This window comes from Cupressus sempervirens, chromosome 7, assembly GCF_028749045.1.
Source record: "Cupressus sempervirens isolate cs-2001-9-10 chromosome 7, ASM2874904v1, whole genome shotgun sequence".
In the NCBI taxonomy this organism is placed as follows: domain Eukaryota; kingdom Viridiplantae; phylum Streptophyta; class Pinopsida; order Cupressales; family Cupressaceae; genus Cupressus; species Cupressus sempervirens.
Genome location: NC_143124.1, coordinates 438680956 through 438701893, shown reverse-complemented (window position 1 = coordinate 438701893; position 20938 = coordinate 438680956). Strand labels below are relative to the sequence as shown.

At 34.3% G+C, this 20938-nt stretch overlaps 1 pseudogene; it reads right to left on the bottom strand.

The window, feature by feature from the left end:
• Positions 1–17576, bottom strand: part of LOC149547470 (uncharacterized) — a 65741-nt pseudogene extending 48165 nt beyond the window's left edge.
• Between the last annotated feature and the right edge of the window lie 3362 nt (positions 17577–20938).

Below are 20938 nucleotides of genomic sequence, written 5' to 3'. Positions count from 1 at the left end.
TCATGGTAAGATGGATGCAAAGGTAGTCTTAGAGTGGCTTGAAAGCATTAAGAAATACTTTGACTCCATCTTATATATATGCTTTCAAGCCACTCTAAGACTACCTTTGCATCCATCTTACCATGAAATAAAGATGTTACCAAATATGCACACCACTTAAGTGCACACTTTTGGGAAACTTCCAAAACTATGAACACATAGATCACAAACATTCAATCTCCACTGTTGCTCACTATTACATCTCAAAAGCTCAAACATTCTTCAATCTATAAAAGGGAGACCTCTGCATCATTTTAAAGGATTCTAAATTTTTTATATTGTTATGCTACTAGTTTACATAATGATTTTTCTTTGAGTATCTTAGAAATTTTAAGCATTTATATTATTCTTCATTTTTTTGCATGCAATATTAAACAATATAGATTAAACTAGGATGGATTATAATATTTTATCTTTTTTAGTTTAATCTTGATTTTTTCTTGGCCTTTTTTAAGATCATTTTTCTCATTCTTGAATTCATGGAGGGTTCTTGCAAATCCATTACATGTAACTTCTTTGAATAATCTATCTCATTGTACACTTTGCAAATGTCTCATTGCTCTATGAGAGATCACATTTCATTTCAAAGCGCGTTTTTGCAGGATGTAGGATATGATTAAGAAGGTGTACACTAGTTTTCAAGGGTTTAACTAAATATACCTCTTAGATATAATAATATTTAGAAGCATCCAAATTTTGTTGTATAATGCTATGACATGCATGGACATAAGAAGATATAGGAGTAGCTCTTATTAATAATGTATGACCTTTATTGATGCTTAGGAAGAGGAAAGATGGATGAACAAGAACAAAATATAAATATAAATTTTAGATCTTGAACTCCAATTTTTTATGTGTTATTTTAACAAATTAATGAGTAGATTTCAAAAGATTGTAAACTGAGATCAATAGTAAGAAATAAGAATAACAAAGAAGCCAATTTCTAAATCAAACTATCACAATTTTCTCTACAATATTGTGCATTCATTTTGTTATGAGTGTCTTGGTTGATAGGTACTTGTAGAATGAATAGTTGGAAACCTTTTTTCCTATTCTAATTAGAGAAATGTAGTTTAGAAATATTCAAATGCACAATTTAATAAAGTGTTCACATAGGCAAAAAACATAAATCTTTTTCATGAGAAAAATATAAATTTTGAATTAGTAAAAAATATTTTTAAGTTGAATGTTTTGTTTACAAAATCTTGAAAAAAGTGACAATTTTCTTTTGCATTTTAGAAATATTCAAATGCACAATTTAATAAAATATTTTCATCATGAGCGAAAAATAGAAATCTTTTTCATACAAAATATATATTTTACTTTAGTAAAAAATGTTTTAAGTTGAATCATTAAATTAAAAAATAAATTAAATTTGTTAAATATTTGTAATGATTTACATAAGAAAGATGAACAATTATGGAATAGAAACATTCTCTTTTATATATAGAAAAAAAAAATACAATAATTTTATTTTAAAATATATAGTTATGTGCATGTAAAAAGTAAAAATGAGAATAGAAAGGTTCCATTTATATGTAATTATTATTATTATTATGTGTTTTGATTAATTATTAATGTTTATTTATTTAAATCGAGTAAATTTGAACCCAAGACCTCTCATAGAAGAGGCTCACAATTTACCATTATCTTGTAGGCTCTTGCCTCTATTTATATGTAAAATTACATTAGCTTTAGATTTTAAATTTAATGTCTAATTTTTAAACTTATTTTAAAATAATATTTGTGGACATTAATTTTTAATAAAAATATTAAATTATTTTCATAAAAACTTTAAATAAAAATAAAAATAATTATTTAATTTTCAACTAATACCTAAATTATAGGTTACATTAATACCAACTATTTATATAGTTGAAAAAATAATAAATAAATAAATAAATAATCATGAGTTTCCAATGCAACTAATGCGTCCCTGATATATTTTGCAAACAAGCAAAGCTCCCACAGCCCATCCCCTTTTAGATGATGATGAGATACACCTGTGTAAGTAGCAATGGGAACAATAGTTTTTTTTACTTGTCATTTTAGATCTATAGAATGTTCTTTATAATTAAATGAAAATAATGCATTCAAACCCTAAGGATAAAAATACATTCAAAGAAGAAAATTGTTGTAAGAGATTTAGATTATTTCCATCCAAGAAATTCATCATCCATTGCCTCAATTTCATATAGTAACGATTTCTTGCAGAGTTCATGCAATTAGATAGATGTTCTAGGTAAGTCATTCACAAACCTAATCAATTCTAAAGCATACATAGATCTATTTTCCATTAGAGGGTTTGGGATTTGCCTCAATACTCTTTAGAAGTTGGGAACTAGCACCCATTTAATATTATCATCAAATTTTACACCCTCATTTTAATCGATAAGGGCTAGAGCATTTGACAGAGTCTGGAGCATTTTGGGCATTTCATCAAAATAGGGTTTTTTGTAGGAGGGCTTTGCATTCAAATAAGATCCCAATGTAAGCTTCTTATCTATCTACAACACAAGCATTTTTTGACATCTTTTTTCTTTTTTGAATGCTTCATGGTTTTTATCTCCTCTTTTCCCTCTTCCTCACTTCCACCTAGGACCTTGTGCCCATGTTTTGTCATGATATTATGTTTTATACATGAAATTACCTTGTTAACCATTATTTTCTCCTCTTTACTCTTCACAACATCCATCCAATAGATGCTATACACATCGATAAATGGTTCCCCATAAAATTTGGGAGAAAATATCTCAAGTGAGTCAACAATAAAATCCAATAGCAACTCTAAATTATTTGCCCTAATTTTTAAGTTTGTAAGACACATTGTAAGTTTAATGTGATCATAATACATAGAGGGAGAGACATATTTAATTGAACTGGTAAGTGTTACATCCCAAATTTTGCCCTAATTTTTAATTTGATCATAACTATTGGTTCAATGAAGTATTTCTTTTCTTGATCATGTGAAATGAATTAGTTATTTATAAATGTTGTATCAACTATTAACAAATTATTTCTCTTCTTGATCATGTGAAATGAGTTAGTTATCTATATACATTGTACCAATATGTCATGTCCCCTTTTCAAATAATTAAAAAATAATAATCTTTGCTAAGGCAGGCAGGCCCAAGAAAGTGAAGTTTCGGAAAAGGGGGGTTAATCTTTGGAAACCGTTGGACTAATAAATGAAAATTATTATTAAAATATGTTTCATTAACCTCTCTTGGATGTGAGTTACAGTTATGCCCTCTTTTAAGGGGTTTTGGAGGCATTTTGGGCTCATTACAGAACTTGATTTTTGCTCATTCTTTGTTATTCTTCAGAGGCTGCCAAACCTGTGGAGAAGGAGACCCAAGAACGAGAGTTTGCAGGTTTCCATGGAGACCCAAGAATGGGAGTTTGTAGGTTTCCAAGAAGGCTAAGGATGGGAGTTTGAAGCCATTCCATGTGCATGCTCATACAGAGTTTGCCTTTGTGCTGAACAGTGCAGATTTGTGGGTTTTCGGGTGTGTTTTTGGTATGAGTTTGGTGTTTCCAATTGAGTATTTCATATCAGTTTGGGTTGCTACTGTATTTCATAATTTAAGGCATTAAAATAGAGCTGAATATATGTATTGGGACGTGATTAAACTTCTGAGATAGATTATTAGTGTTTTTGTGGTGTTTCCGAGCATTTTGTGTTAATTTCGGGAGCCCGATGAGCATAGTTTTTGTCCTACATTTGTGAACTGTTGTGTACAGGCTATACGAATCTGGAAATGTCATTTTGTAGGCTGTTATGCTGCTGAAATTTCTGTAAAAATTTCCATTTTCAGATTTATTAATAATTTGTGAAGTTGTGAAGCTTTTGGCACTATTTTCAGCATACCCGAGTTGGGGTTTCTGGAGAAATTTGGTGGATCTTTGTGATATTAATTGTTTGATCTTGAAAATCTGATTAGAGGTTGGAAATATCATAAAAAATTAGAAAAGGGACATTTCATTGGTATCAGAGCCATGATCTTGCCAGCTTGAGGGTTTGTAGAAGTTTGCAGGTCAGTTTTGACAACTACCCAGATCTTGCATTTTAGTTTTGAGAACTACCCAAATCTTGCATGTCATAATTTATGATTGCATGTTACTTATAATCAGATGCATGAAAAAATTTATGGTTTCATGCTACTTCCAATCATTTTCATGTTAGTTCTTGGTGAATTTGGTGGTTGTAGAAGTTTGCATTTCAGTTTTGACAAGTACCCAGATCTTGCATGTCAGTTTTGACAACTACCCAGATCTTGCATGTCATAATTTGGTGGTTGCATGTTGCTTCTAATTAGTTGCATGTCAAAATCTATGGTTTCATGCTACTTCTAGTCATTTGCATGTTAGTTCTTGGTGAATTTGGTGGTTGTAGAAGTTTGCATGTCAGTTTTGACAACTACCCAGATCTTGCATGTCATAATTTGGTGGTTGCATGTTGCTTCTAATTAGTTGCATGTCCAAATATATGGTTGCATGCTACTTCTAATCATTTGAATGTTAGTTCTTGGTGTTTGAAGAAGTTATATCCTATTGGGGTTACACTCTACTTTATCCAGAATGGACAGGTATAGTACAGAGTCTCAGAGGAAACGATCTTGGACAATTGATAGCCAGAGTCAAAATAGTAGAAAGGATGGTTATTTAGACATTCGAGATAAACTTATGAAAATAAGCCATGACATGTCTAAACAGTTGGTTGAGCACCACCGTATAATGAATGACATGTTATCTAACCCAGCTAAGGTGGATAAGTTGACTGGATTTCTATTTGACAGATTTTCTCACAAGACAGATGACACAATTCCCAAGAACTTGCATGAGGAGTTTGAGAAACTAGCTGATAGCCAGGTAGAGGTCTTAGATTCTACTCTGCCACAGGAGGTGGTGGGAAAGGATATTACACAGATTGATAGTAACAGTCAACTTGATACTCAAATTGAGACAATTGTTTACAGGTTGTCAAAGGGTGATGCCACAGGTATTCAGGATGGTATAGTTACAATAGGCAATGACTACAGTGTAGTGGGTTCAGATGATGATTATGAGGATGTTGTTGTGCAGGATGGTGAGATACCTGGTAGAGATGAGAAAACATTGAGCATTCATGACTTTGCTGAGAAAGAGTACCAGGCACAGTTAGATGCTTCATCACATGAGGTTGAGGCAAGTAGTACTTCACATGATTTATCCCGCCAGCTGAAGGTGAGTGAAGATAGTATTTTGACTTCATTATCTCATCATGATAGGTATGTGGAGTTAGTTGGTATTGGTCATATTACTCAAGTGAGGATTTTGCTTGAGTTACCAGCTGATTCTAGTTTACAGATATGAACTCAAGATTGTTATATTGGCATTTGGGATTCAGTTGACAGGAGATCTTTAACACTTTTTGGTAGCAGTGTTTGTTTGGGTGCTATCATGGATTTGATTAGCAGATTGCACAGTGTTGTCTTTTCTTGTGCTAGCAGCTTGTCCAATGTTGGTATTAGTTTTTATACACCAATGTTGGGCTTTGTTCATATATCCAGTCGACCATACTTGCTAGAATGTGTTGATGATATTTCATATTTGGCAGTGTGTATAGATGAGTCCCAGGATCATATTGGCATTGATGACATCTAGGAGGATGCAGTGGGCAATTTTGAAGACTTAGTTTCCTTGGGTATAGAGGAGTTGGAAAGCAATGCTAATGTTTTTGATACTCCATATGTTGATATGAGTTTTAGATTTGATTCACAGGATATGGATGGTAATACTCTAGAGACTAGTAACTTTGAGGATACTCCTTTAGACAGTGCATCAGAGGAGGTTTGTAGGAGACAGTCAAACCAGTGCCATCATGTGTCTAATTAGTTGAGAGTTAGTGACCAAGACATTGCTATCACTTGCCAGCATTTCGATGCTGCTCGTCAGTTGTTAGCAGTTTATGGATGGGGTTCTCCTACTAGTGATGAGTAGGGAGGCAGTTATCTTTCCTTGACAAAGTTCCACTCTTTATGGGAGGCTATCCAGATTCTGAGACAGGATTATATGCAGTTGGTAGCCGACAGAGATTATCTTATGAAGTGGGGCAGTATAGCATATGATGCATTGTTGGCCAAGGAAGATGAGGTGAGTGAGCTTACTAAGCAGCTTGAGGTGACTTCTGAGATTCTTGAGAGTACACAGTTGGCTTTCAAGGAGTCACAGTTTCATTTGGCTAAGGTGACCATGGAGTTAGAGCAACTATAGTCTTCACCTGATTCTATACAGTCACAAGCTGTGGTGTTTGGTGATCCGAGGATGTCCATGGACGAGATTGTCAGAGATAGTGGAGATGGGGATGCATCCATTCTTGATACTAACATTGGAATATCAGGTTCATTTCCACTAGAGTTAGGTTTAGTTGAGTTGGGTGTTGTAGTAGATTGTTGTATGCCTGACATGGTGTTGGCCTCTAGTATTGATGGCACAGAGACTAGAGATGTATCAAAGATCATGTGTGATGTTGGTGAGTTGGCAATTGGCATGGTTCCTACTAGTAACACTACTCCCTTGGTGATATCTTCGGAGCTAGTAGTTAGTTCCAACATGGTTAATGATCAATTGCAGTTAGTTTCATCTGGATTACAGTCTGAGCCACTGTCTGAGATTGGTGCATTCTATCGGCATTACACTGTGAGGTATGCTCATCAATTTACCTTTGATGACCATGTTGATGAGATAATGATACAGAGATGTACTTTGGTTCCTAGTGCTTATCATCAGTTATGGGAGAATTTGATGCCTCAAGATGAGAGTTGTGATGGGCATGACATGGCGATAGGTTCTACAGTTGATAGCTTGATAATACATGACTTAGAGCAGGAGTTTCAGAGTGATGCTTCAGTGGGTGTTGTTATTGATTCTACTCCTTTGGCTATGACATCTCCTGACTTAGCTGGTGATCAGTCACAGTGGGTTGTATCACTTGTTCATGGTGAGTTGTTGACTAAGGTTGGTTTTTTTTATCAACATTATATTTCAAGGTATGTACATCAATTAGCATTTGATCCTTGTGTTGAGGAGTTGATGGTAGGAAAATTTGGTTTGGGTTCCAATTCTTGTTATTTATCTTGTGATGGCTTTTCACCATCAAGGGTGCATGGTAGTTATGGTTATGAGATAGTGGCCGGTGATTTGCAAAGTTGTGTTGACTGCAGGAGTTGTACAGTGTGTGGATTCTCCATACTTGGTACAGTTTCATTCGAGAGCATTCACCATTGTTGCAGAGTTGGATTGTGCATTCTGTATAGGCTAGTGGGATGCGTTGATGGTATTTACTATGTTGGTAGTTATATTTGTCCACTTTGCTTGGGTTCTGATGTTCTAAGAGTTTGTGCCTCATGGGTTTTTGATTGTGTTAGTGGTGATTTCAGAGTTTGGTTGAGCTATAATTGTCAGTTTGATTATGGATTCCTCTTGGTCATATTGCAGAGGATATTGCAGGAGCCTGTGTTAATTGGTAATAGTATAGTTCATGACTACATTTGGGATCTAGGTGGATTGATTGGTTTATTGTTCAACCATTGCTTGAGGACAAGCAATGTTTGGGAGGGGAGGACTTGTCATGTCCCCTTTTCAAATAATTTAAAAATAATAATCTTCGCTAAGGCAGGCAGGCCCAAGAAAGTGAAGTTTCGGAAAAGGGGGGTTAATCTTTGGAAACTGTTGGACTAATAAATGAAAATTATTATTAAAATATGTTTCATTAACCTCTCTTGGATGTGAGTTACAGTTATGCCCTCTTTTAAGGGGTTTTGGAGGCATTTTGGGCTCATTACAGAACTTGATTTTTGCTCATTCTTTGTTATTCTTCAGAGGCTGCCAAACCTGTGGAGGAGACCCAAGAACGGGAGTTTGCAGGTTTCCATGGAGACCCAAGAATGGGAGTTTTCAGGTTTCCAGGAAGGCTAAGGACAGGAGTTTGAAGACATTCCATGTGCATACTCATACAGAGTTTGCCTTTGTGCTAAACAGTGCAGATTTGTGGATTTTCGAGTGTGTTTTTGGTATGAGTTTGGTGTTTCCAATTGAGTATTTCATATCAGTTTGGGTTGCTGCTGTATTTCATAATTTAAGGCATTAAAATAGAGCTGAATATATGTATTGGGACGTGATTAAACTTCTGAGATAGATTATTAGTGTTTTGTGGTGTTTCCGGGCATTTTGTGTTAATTTCGGGAGCCCGATGAGCATAGTTTTTGTCCTACATTTGTGAACTGTTGTGTACAGGCTATACGGATCTAGAAATGTCATTTTGTAGGCTGTTATGCTGCTGAAATTTCTGTAAAAATTTCCATTTTCAGATTTCTTAATAATCTGTGAAGTTGTGAAGCTTTTGGCACTATTTTCAGCATACCCGATTTGGGGTTTCTGGAGAAATTTGGTGGATCTTTGTGATATTAGTTGTTTGATCTTGAAAATCTGATTAGAGGTTGGAAATATCATAAAAAATCAGAAAAGGGACATTTCACAATAGTTAACAAATTATTTCTTTTCATGATCATATGAAATGAGTTAGTTATTATAGATGTTGTTCAAATAACCAATAACCTATAACTATTATTAGATGATTAGCAGTTGTTTGATTTGAATTTATTATCAATATATTTTTCAATTAATGTTTTTCTTGGGTGATTATAGGAGAAGACTAAAGAGATGGGAAGCATTGTGTAACGACATCATTAGAATCAAATGGTTGTTTGGTTCAATCATCAGGTTTGCCAAGTATGACCGAAGACTCCCTTGGAAAGGATACAAAGACTTGTCCATGGGTTACATTATGGGACCGCATGAGCTATTGGGAAAATAATATAATAAAAACATAAAATAATAAAAATTAAAATATAACTCATACCTTTAGAGATTTAATATTAAATTTTCCTATTTTATCATTATAATAAACACTTAAATATGAACACATAAATATAAAAATGAAATGGCACCAATAAATTATAATAATATAATCTAATGATGTCACCTCATCAATATACTTACGTGAACGTATACAAGAGAAAATTATAATAATAAAATAAAGCTTATAAACCTTCAACTTCTCCTTATTTCTTTTCCCTCCTTGTTTCTCCTCTTTTCAAATCGATCTAAGGTCTAAATTTGATGGGTCATCTTGGAAACTAATGGAAGCCAAAGAGTTTTAGCTAAGTCTTTCAAAGAGCTAAGAACTAACCAAGCTAATCATTCCTTTCTCATTTGTCACATCTCTCCATTAAGCTATGAGACCATTCCTAGCCAAGCTAAACAAGTTTAGTTCCTCAGATTGTAAACACCATTTAATCCTTATTCCTATCAAGAAGTCAAGCTAGTGCTGAAAGGAGTTGCGCTATAGGAGCATCTGCCAAGGACGAGAGGAGCCACATCCCAACTAATATCTATCAAAAATGTAGGTCATGTTTAAAATGCTCACATTTATTATTTTATATGCCATTATTGCTAAATACTAGATTGACTATAGTTGACTTTTTACAATGTTAAGCCTATGAAAGAAATTGAACATTTTCTTACTTACTGGAGTAAAACTGTTCATATATCATTAGGACTATGAAAGGAACATTTCATGTAATTCAATTTTATAAGCTTATCTTAATTAGGTAATAAACCAAATGCACCAGCATATAATCCGTCCTATCAATGGTCTTCTGTTAATCCTTGAATTTATTGAAATCTCTATATATTGTAACATCTTATGAAATTGAACTATAACTATAAAGAGCATTGAAATAGTTTTCAATAAACATGTTGTCATAATGATCAAAATACTCATGGATTCATAAACATTGAGGAATTCACCCACAAGAACCCACAAAATGGTGAAGAGGTGTATTAACATCATCAAAATGCTAAATCTCATAAACATCAAGGAATTCACTAGCAAGAAGCCATGAAATGGTGAAGAGGTGTATCAATAATATTAGAATGGTTATAATCTTCTAGACACCTATGATTCACTTGGCATAGAGGCCATAGAATGGTGAAGAGATGGAATTCAACCTAATAGAAACAATAATGTAATTACATTTGAATAATGAATAATATCTCATGCATGTGTCGGTAATGGAATTTGATGTCAAGTTGAGTGGTGGTGATTGGGTTCATGAACCCAACTGAAATCCTTGGCCAAGGTAGTTATAGGCATATGTAACAATCTTGAGATTATTTATTTGTCCATAGATGTCAGTTATATAGTTATAATTGATGGATCACTCAAACCATCGGGTAGCTCAGATGGCTACACTAAAGAACATCACAAGCTTGATCTCGAGGTAGGGAGGGTCATTCTATTAAGTTAGGATGTGTGGGGATAAGTATGGTCCAAGGTTGGGAGGTTAAGCCTATGTCAATGCTTCTCCTCTCACCAATGCTAAGGCTTAAACATCAAGATAAAGTTGATTCTTTCATTATTTCTATATGTTTCTTTTGCACTTTTTCCTTTAATCTTTAAAAGAATAAATAGATATTTTAGTTTTCTAATAGCATAATTTGAATGAATATATTAGTTGTTATAGAAGTTAGTTGTTACTTTTTTTTTAGCTAAATTTTTTATCAGTTAGAAATGGTTAAATGTTAGCAATGTATTTATTTATTTCTTTTGATCTCGTTAAATCAGCTAAGCACAAAATACAGATAGAATAGAAATAGTTACTTTTAACATAGTTATATTTTAGTTAATGGAAGTAATTGTCATGTGGAATGGAATCAATTACTTATTAAATTAGGTTATTTGATTTAATTTGGCTATGAAAATTTATTTTTTGCATATGGTATCAAAGCATTGGGTTTTACACTAAACCTAGTGTACCCTACCTTCTATGAAACCTTAAAGTTCTTGACTAATTGCATAGGATTCAAGTACATAAAACACCCTGCAAGAAGACTTGACACCCCATCTTTCCTTATTTAATTAAAAACATGCCACAATATGACTACACCTACTGTTCCATGCCTTGAGACAATGAAACTTTGAACCAGACAATACAATGGGTGAAGAAAGAAGAGTCAAGTGGACCCCTACTAGGAAAGCAACATATAGAAACAAGCTAATCCAAAATTGGAATGCTTGGCAGAGCAATCCTCTTTTACAGTTCCATAGATCTTGGATGGTGTAGGATATGTACCAATTTGAACCAAAATTAAGTGCTACAAAGAAAGACTAAATATTATTTTGGTGTAAACATCCTCAATAGAGGAAATTTTGTAAATAAGGTTGCTCTAAATGAAGTAGTAAGGTATTAAGTTAATTAAGTTATTAATTCACACCATTCATGTTTTTGCCAGACTTTTTCTTTTTGTGAATTTTTTTCCCTTTTTCCACTTAATTAGCACAAATTTGTAAATTAATAGGTTAAAAAAAAAAAACATAGTATGAAAAACAATGAGAATGTTGTTAGATCAAGACATAATTCATGAAAACACTCATTCCTCTAATGACTTGTTACTACAAATCTTATAACAAACACAATTGAAGTTGGAAAACATGGAAAGAACAATGAGTGAATTGGCAGTCCAAATGGGGCAGAACCATGAAGAAACTCAATCCTTACCACCTCCTAGAGTAGAGATAGAAGTCTTTGACCATAAAAAGAAAACCTCCTGACCTAAACTATCAGAAAAACAAAAGAAGCAAGAAATAGTGACTGATTTGTCAACAGAAATTAAGAAAATAAAACCACCCAAGTTTTTTTGGTTTTAAGTCTAGGGAGGAAGTAGAAGCTTTATATACTAAGATGGAACAATATTTTTAAATTAAGAATTTCTCTAAAACCTCAAAAGAAGTTTGGGGAATATATCATTTTACTAGAGAAGTTGTAACCTAGTGGGGAACCACCAAAGTTGAGCAAAACATAAAAACCACTAACATCACCTAGGAAAAATTTGTGAACATTTTCTAGAATTGTTGGCTGCCTCAAACCTTTTATGATTAGAAGCTTTTAGACTTCCAAAAGTTGAAACAAGGAGACCAAGGATTTTTTTAGTGGCGATTAGTCGCCAGTTGGCGAATATGTCCCGATCGGGCTATAGAAATTGGCAAAAAAAAACACCGTATACTAGTTGACCGGTTTGCCTAGATTTTATAAAATACTCATATAGTGGTCAGAACGTTTGTCACTATTATTACGTAATTTTAGTTTGGTAGTCAGGTTCTTCACCCATATTTCTCTTTAATGTTTACTCTTATTCTCCATGGAATTAATTAAGTGTCTCTTTCAACGATCATCATTCGCCAAATTCCCATTTTCCTATGTGAAATTTTCATTTGTCCTAGGATGCAATTCGCCATGCATCACACACAATGGGGTCCCTAATTCCCGCCCTATTCACCCACTTGATTACTTAAAATTATGCGGGCTTTGTGAAATATTAGTTCTTATCATATGTAATGGTCGGCCCATTTGCCAAAATGAAAATGGTTTATTTGTAGTTGTCTATTTAAGACTTGAGTTTCATTATTGAAACATGCTGAAAGAAGGAGCCTTCTTCATAGTGTTGTGATCAGTAGAGAACCAAAAAAACTATGACTACGAGTCCATAGTATTTTATTGCAGTCTTAATTTGATGGAGATGTCACAATCAAATTTAAATAGGAAGAGGAGTAGGACTAATGAAGGTGGAGATGTCCAAGAGAGGCCAACAAAATGCAAAAATATATCTTCATAATTTGGCGGGGGTAGATGCAACAATGTTGGTCAAAGTAAGGAAGGTACATCATCAGAGGAGCCTGTACAATCTCAACCTACACAGGAGTCCATTCAACAAATTGGGGAGCCTAATAAATCTGGTGATGGAGTTGTAGAAGTTGATATCTCTAATGCAGATGACCTTGAAGAAGAATATCCATTAAATAACTAGTACCAAGATGAATCAATTGACTTCAGTGATGATGATGGTGTAATTAATAGTAACAGTGACACTAGAGGGAGAGGAAAATCGAAAGAAAAAATTGATCGTCACTGGGAGATGGCAAGGAGATTTAAATTTGATTGGGCAGCAAAGTATCCATTCATTGAGCCCGTGGACAATCCAATTGTAGGTGAGCCACTAGTAGAATGCAGATGTGCAATTTGTAGTTGGGAGTATAAAAAGGAAAAGCGGTTGCAGCTTAAACTAGACACCATAGAGAAACATGTTGGTAAGATTTACGAAACCTCAACTATAGATGGTACGGAAATAAAAGTGGTAAGATATAAAATAAAGGAGCAATATCAACATAAAAGGAATGTTGAAGAATATTATATGTTTCAAAAATTTTAGACGAAGCCTAGTGAAGTTCAAAGTTATATTAATGCTATTTTTGCAAAAGCAAGTGAAGTAGAAGAATGTGGAAAAGCTATTCAATTAAGTAATGTTTTCTATATTTTGAGCAGAGGGCATCCAATGACAGACTATCCAAAAATGAGTGGTTTTTTACACTTTATGAAAGTTCCTAACTGTCCTATCAGTCATTGGTCAATAAACAGTGGATGGGAATGGGCAAGTTGTATTGCACAGGTTGAAATAGAGGATGTACAAAGAAAAATAAAAGAGTCAACCTTTATTGCATTGTCCTTAGACAAAGTTACAACAATAGATAATATGTCATGGGTATGCATGCATGTTTATACTGTACAGAATAATGTCTGCCAACCACATCCACTATCTGTTGCTAAATTGAGAGACAATGCGAGAGCAAAAACTTTATTTCAGTTAGTAAAGAGCAGTTTAATTGAATATGGAGCTATGGATGAATTGACAATAGCAAAGAAGTTGGTCTGTGTTGGAGCGGATGGAGCTTCAGTAATGCAAGTTCAAAGGAATGGTCTTTGCACAAAGATGCAGGCTTCTTGTTCACCATATGTTGTTGCCATTCACTGTATGGCCCATAGGATGCATCTTACTTTTAGAGTTGTGAAGAAGTTTCCTTCAGTAAACAAGGTTGAAGATTTAGTAAGAGAGTTGTATGCATATTTTTGTTGAAGTCCTAAGTGTTTTAGGGAATTTCAGCACTTTGCTGATGGAATTACCGATGGAAACAAGCTTCTAAAAGATGTTGATACCAGATGGATCTCTTTGGATGGACCAGTGCATCGAGTATTTTTTGAATATCAATCTTTGATTGGAATGATGTACGAAAATTAAGACAATGCAGAAAATCAGAGATGTGGCGACCTGCTTCAGAGGTTAAGCAATATAGAGACACTTTTGACTTTGGCATCTCTTCTTCCCATGCTAGAAGAAATGAGGTTAATTATGAAAAAATCCTAGCAAAGAGCCATGTATATTGCAAAATATGCTCAGTTGCATAAAATGTCATGCCGAGCCCTCGATAGTCTCTATCGTAATGACCTAAATTTATCCAATGATAGATTTAATCACTGGCAGAAACTAACAAATTTGGACAATCCTGATAATTATTTAAAGATTGTTGAAAATGGAGATTTATGTGTTTGTGTAAGGGGATTTCAGATACCAATTTACTACAGTGCCCAAAAGAAGCGAGCTACAAGAGTTACAAGGGAAGAGTTTGCCAAGATCATCAAGTCTATAGCATCTATTGTAAGGGACATAGCCTATAGAGTTTCCTTTGAAATAATATCACGATTCCCATATGATCAACTACTTGAGGCCATGGCAATTGTGTTTCCTCAATATTGGTTCTTCAACAATAAGGAAGATTATTGTAGAAGGTTGTTGATTTTGATAAAGGAATTTTGCAAATCTATAGAATTCGATGGGGTGACTATCAACAGAATATTAGATGAGGGTCTTCTTAGACAACAATCAGGCACCTTTGCAAGGACCATGAAGCATCAATATCAATTAATGTGTAACCCACATGAAGAGGGCTTGGCAACAAAGCTTTGGACAGAACTAAAACATAGCACATTTTTGCATGAAGAAATTTTAGAGTACTTCAAGCTTACTGATCTATGTCAAACCATGAAATTGGGTTCAGTGGAGGATGAGAGAGTTTTTAGTGCTTTAGGCTTCCTAAAATCAAAGCTAAGAAACAAACTAGACAAGAATTTGGAATCATGCTCGAGGGTATACACATCTAGGTATAATGTCAATACTTTTCCTTTTCAAAAAGCAATGGAAATCTGGAAGAAAAGATGCAAAAGAAGAAGGGTGGGACTGGGCAACACCATTAACCAATCTCCTACAGAAAATCCAAGTGGGAAAAGTACAGTTGGCAGTGGCATTGGCCATGGGATTGGAAGTCATAGAAGCAGAGGTCAGAGTGAACTTGAAGTTGAAGAAGACACAAACAAAAATGAAGAGAACAATGAAGCAACTAGAGTACCAGAATTGGATGATGATGACGACATAGAGATGAATTGGAAAATTTAAGAAATTTCTACTAAATTAGCAATGGCAACCAATAGGTATTTTTTGAACTTATTAAGTACTATATGATATCCTATCATTCAATGTTCATTTTAGAAAAGCAAGAAATTAGAATGTATTATGTTTCATCATTAAAATTTGAGAACAAAGAGTATTATTACTGTAGAGTGTAGTTTATATCATGTCATCAATGATCATTCATATTTGAATTTGAAATCCCTGAATAAAATTTTGTTTTCTATTTTATTCATTTATTCAACATATAATGAATTGGAAAACATGAAAATTAGATAGAATCATAGATTCAATTCCACAATTAATAATTATTAATGGTTTTCCTTTACAATATTCAGCTAATATGGTACAATTCTTGTAAGCCAATGACCCTGAATTCCCTTTTATAGAAACAAGGGAGCAACAACAGTTTTAGGTCAATTTGCCTAATGTGAAGTCTCAAAATCTAAATTAGTAAGACATCTACAAGTCTACAACATCTCTACAACTTTAGTTGTACATTTCTACATTTGACAGGCCGGTTTAGTAAATTAGCAATTTTAGCATAGGCAATAGCATCTGCAAGAGTACAACATTGATCTTGTTCAAAAAATAAAGTTCAAACTTGTTACTTTAAACTCAATTCTAGAGTCTAGACTGTAGTATGTAGGATAATATGAAAGATATTCATATATAGTAAAGATATAGAGATGATTGAAATTGAAAGTACTTTCACATATAGACTATAAGTTTCTATAGTATGGTCCATTCTTCTTCGGTTAGAAGGGAAATTTTTTTGATGTTATGGTAAATGACCTACATTCTCATTAGTATTCCATACTTGGAAGAGCGAGTTTCAAGCAATGTTTGTTCCACTAGTGCATGCAAATTTGTGAATGTTTTGATGCACTTTGCAATGCCTTCATGAGTTTTGTCCTGAGGAAGGTTGCCTAAATCAGAGGTTATTTGGTCCTCCAACTTTTGTTTGTAAACTTCTCTTCCAACGAAACCCGTTGTTGAGAAATCAGGTCCAGGACTCGATAAACCAAGAGATATCAATTTTGCTATTTTATTGTTCATCTTGGCGAGCTTTGGCCCAAATAAAGCAAGAACTTCTTCTGGTTCTATTAGTTTTTAACATTTATGAAATACAGAGGGCACCTTTATTATTGAACAATGTGGTCCTGAACTCATTTGCTTACCAAATGCCTGTCAGTAGTGATATTGATTTGTTCCATAATCCACTTTGTAATTTTCTGTCTCTGACCAAAACTTTTGTTCTCCTCAGGTTGCTCTTTTACCTTCCCAAAAATATCTGTAAGAGCTTCGTAGAGTTTGAACCAATCACACAACCTATTAGTAGAAGTCCTTATTTGCCCCCAAAAGTAATTTTTTATTTTCTATACTGTATTATTTACATGGTCATTCTAGTTGTTTTCATTTTTTTTAATAGTATCATTTGCCTTCTTTAGGTCGTCTTTCATTTCTGAGTACTGGTCTTCACTACATTTTCTTATTTTTTCTACTTTATTTTCCCACCCTTTTGCTTTCTCTTCTCACTCTTTTGTTTTTACCCTCTCATTTTCCAGTTCTTTATTTAACTTATTGTTTACATTTGCAGCGTTCTCCAAGTTTATATATAACTTTGTTGAAGAGTCTTTTTCATCCTGAAGTTTTTTTCCCATTTTTTCCAAATTTTCCCTCAGAGTTTTCAGTTCTACATCCATTTGTTCTTGCTATTCAATTGCTTCTTTAGAGCCAGAGGATGAATTTTTTATTCTTTTCTCTAATTCTTTGCACCTGTTTACTGTTGCTTTCTCACTTGCCTTTACATTTGCCAGGTCTGCCTTTAACTTATCTATTGTACCCTGAAGCTTTCCTTTCTCTCTCTCCAACTTTATCACTGAACTATAAACCACTTGGTTGGTCATTTTGGACACATTTATCTTGTCCACATTTTTAATTTTGGATAAATCCAATTGGAGGGTGCTAACTTGAAATTCAGATGGATCTAATTGACTCTCTAGTGGATTGTTATTTCTAGCTAGGGGCATAACAACCATGAATTCCATCATATCTTTATCTGAGTCATATGTGGGAAATAACCTGTTGGTTGCAGGTTCTACATCACGAGCTGTAGCAATTGCTTCCATCTTCATTGTCTTACTATTTTGTCTATTCTTGTTTTTTGATTTTTCATAGTTAGTTACAAATTCATTATAACAAAAATCAAGATTTTGTGAGACAATTGAATGTTTGAATGGTGAAATAGCAGTAGCACTTGCTCTAATCTACGAGCTTCCACCAATACCATGAGAATAACCAACACCTAGACCCATTAGTGGGGTTTGTGGACTGTTTTGAGGGTTTTGTCCTAAAGGATGGGCAATTGTTGGACTCATTGTCACCATTGGAATTGTTGTACTAGTAGTACTACTAATACTTGTCATAACCTTCTACTTCTTTACACTTTCTTGATCTCCGGGACCAAATTATTTTGCATCTATATACAATGTCCTTTTCAGACCACTAGTTGTAGTTGTACCCATGATATCTACAGCTGTGGGAGTGACAGTTGATTCGGATTGAATCTGAGTGCTTGGAAGTGGAACTGTAAATGAAGTAGGAACAAATTTAATTAACTGAGATGAATCCAATGTGGATGGAATTGACTGAGTTGGTGATTGATCTCCATGCCCAAGGCCTGGTTTCTAACCATGTTTTGGTGCTACAACTGGTGGTTGAGGTGGTAACAAAATCCCTTCTCCACTGGGACCCAGACCACCAGAACCTTGGTAGCCCATTTTTTCTACAGTTTCTGCCCCTTTTCTATATAGAAGTTTGGTGGATGCATCAAATCCTCTCTAAATTTGTCTACTGGATGAGGGATTCAAAGAATCCTGGTCATCGTAATCATCATCAGTATAACTGTGATGTGCTTTAGGTGAATTCTCCTTATTCCACAATTTGTCAAATATTGTATCCTCTTCAACCTCATCATGATCTAAAGAGGTCTTTGGCTCACTAAGATTCTTCCTCATTTCCCAAAATTGAGAAATTTTTCTTCGACTCCATCCAGCATCTATACAATCATTCATTAGCTCTTTTGGAATAGGTTTTGTAGATGGTTTATCAGCTTTCTTGTAGAAATTCGATGATGTCATGCCCTGCACTTTTCCTTTCTATTTGTGCAATGCCATTATTTGTGATGACAATTCCTGTATTGACATATTATTTTCAGTAGCATATTTCTCCATCTATTTTTTTGACCTCCTCCCAGGAGTCCATGTTTTTAAATTTTTCAATTAAAGGCATACTTTCATGTTGATATTTTCTTGTAGAAGTCCCAATGTCCTTAAGCCTTGCTCCAATTATGTTCAGTGGGTCATACTGCCAATGACTATCAACATCAAATCGAAAAATATAAAAAAAGGCTTCAGACACTTTGAATCCTCTTCTTTCAAATGTGAACCCTCCAAAGGAGAATGGAAAGGAGGGAAATATCATTTTCTTTTGCTAACCATGAAAGAGTACATCTGTGCTCTTCATTTGTCATACATATTCCAATGCAAATACCCTCTCTATTACATGTATTGGAAGTTTTTAGGGTTCTACCCATGAACTGTAAAACCTTAACACAATGTACTCTTCCATTAAGTACTAGTCAGCCAATTGTAGTTCACTTCTAAGTTGAATGCAATTTCTACAAGTAATAGGCAATCTAGGCATTGGAGTGCCTATAATTTTATGGTACATTGGTGTCAAAAAGAGGTCTACAAAATTGTTGTAGTTCCTTCTGTAATCAATCATCCTTATCTGAGGTGTCCACTCATCTATTGGATTTTGGCCTTGAGTCTGACTACAAAGCTTGTTTGCCTCAAATAATGCACGATGCTTTGCTAGGAGAAGATAGCACAAGTAGGTTGTGAATCTAAATGTCTTCTCTGAACCTCTTTGAATCATTAGTAATTGATCTTGCATGAAACAAACAATGTGCTCAATAAAATGATATCTTACTGGTTCTTTTTTAAAATGAATATGATAAAGCATTTCAAGAATGTTGGCATCTACTTGATTGTTACTATCCAATCTCAAACAAAATGCTAGCAAGGAAATACTGTCCTATGCCCATGGCACAAAAAATTCAAAATCATAAGGAGGCATGTGATTTGGACTCAGCCTACAACTGCTTGTTATTCCTCTGATATAAGAATCTCTCTGTTCTGCATCTAATTTTTCATAATCATCTGCCAGCTTTCCCAAGTCAATATGTACGTTTGACTATTGTTGTTGAAAACCTAGGTTCAATAGACTAGAAAATTCACTCTCAGTTATGGACAAAATTTCTTCCTGAGTAATTTTATTCACAATTGCTTTTCTATTTTCATCATAATTTTCAGCATAGAGCATAACAATTTCTGGGCAAGGGAATACTTGAGGTAATGCCATGTGTGCCAACCTAGCTAGCCACAGTGCAATTTTATTTGCAGTTGCATTTACACTAGGGTTAAATGAACAAAATTTTGAAGCCTTATTTGGATCGTTCCACTTGTTTTCAAGTGCAAATCTTATCTCCATTATACCCTTATTTCCATGAATAACAGGATCATGTATATCATGGAATAAATCACTGAAACCTGGTGTTTTAAGCATATTGTAGAATTCTGTTATTTTTCCCATGTTATTCTTGGCATTTGTTTTGCCCATCGTGGTAAATATTTAAACACAGCTACAAGCCTACAGGGGTGATTCAAAATTAAAACCTTACAGACTAAATTTTTTTATATGATATAAATAATAAACTCATAAAATTTAAAATGCGGGACGTAAATTTTTAGGATTTTAGTAGTTACACTTACCTGTTCACATTCACGTTGCCCTTAGTTTCAATTTTTTTAGAGAGCTGAGAGACTGTAGTTTGTTTCTTTCCTTTGACCACAATCCTCAACCTAGAAATTAAGAATCTATAACTTTGTTGCACTGTAACTTTGTAAATTGTAATTTGTAACCCCTTTCTAATTTCTAAATCTGCAGAAAACATATAATTGCAAAATTAAAGAAACTTAACACACCAAAATTGTACAATCTATACTCTATAGTCTATAGTCGTCACACTTGTCACACAGTACACTTTCAGTTTAAATGTGAGTGGAATCGTGGACCACTAGTGTTACCTAACCCGTCATAATGTATTAATGTCATTCATAATGTCACTGTTAACTGCAAGTGGAATGTGATTATGTCAATGTGTTAATTGAGCAGTGGCACGTTTCATGATTCTGGGATGCATTTGAAATGAGAGGGTTTCTTTTTCCTTTCATTCCGAAACTCAACTTCGGTCGTTGATCTATAAACATCCAATGACATCGGTGAATGGTGTGGTGGCCCCGTGGGTCATGGGTCCCACTCCCATTAACTAAGCTAGTCAGGTATCAGGATGACTCACATCACAAGTCAGATGTGCCAGTCTCACATCATCACCAAATTGAAACGACATTGTTATTTGTTGGTCAACCGAGGA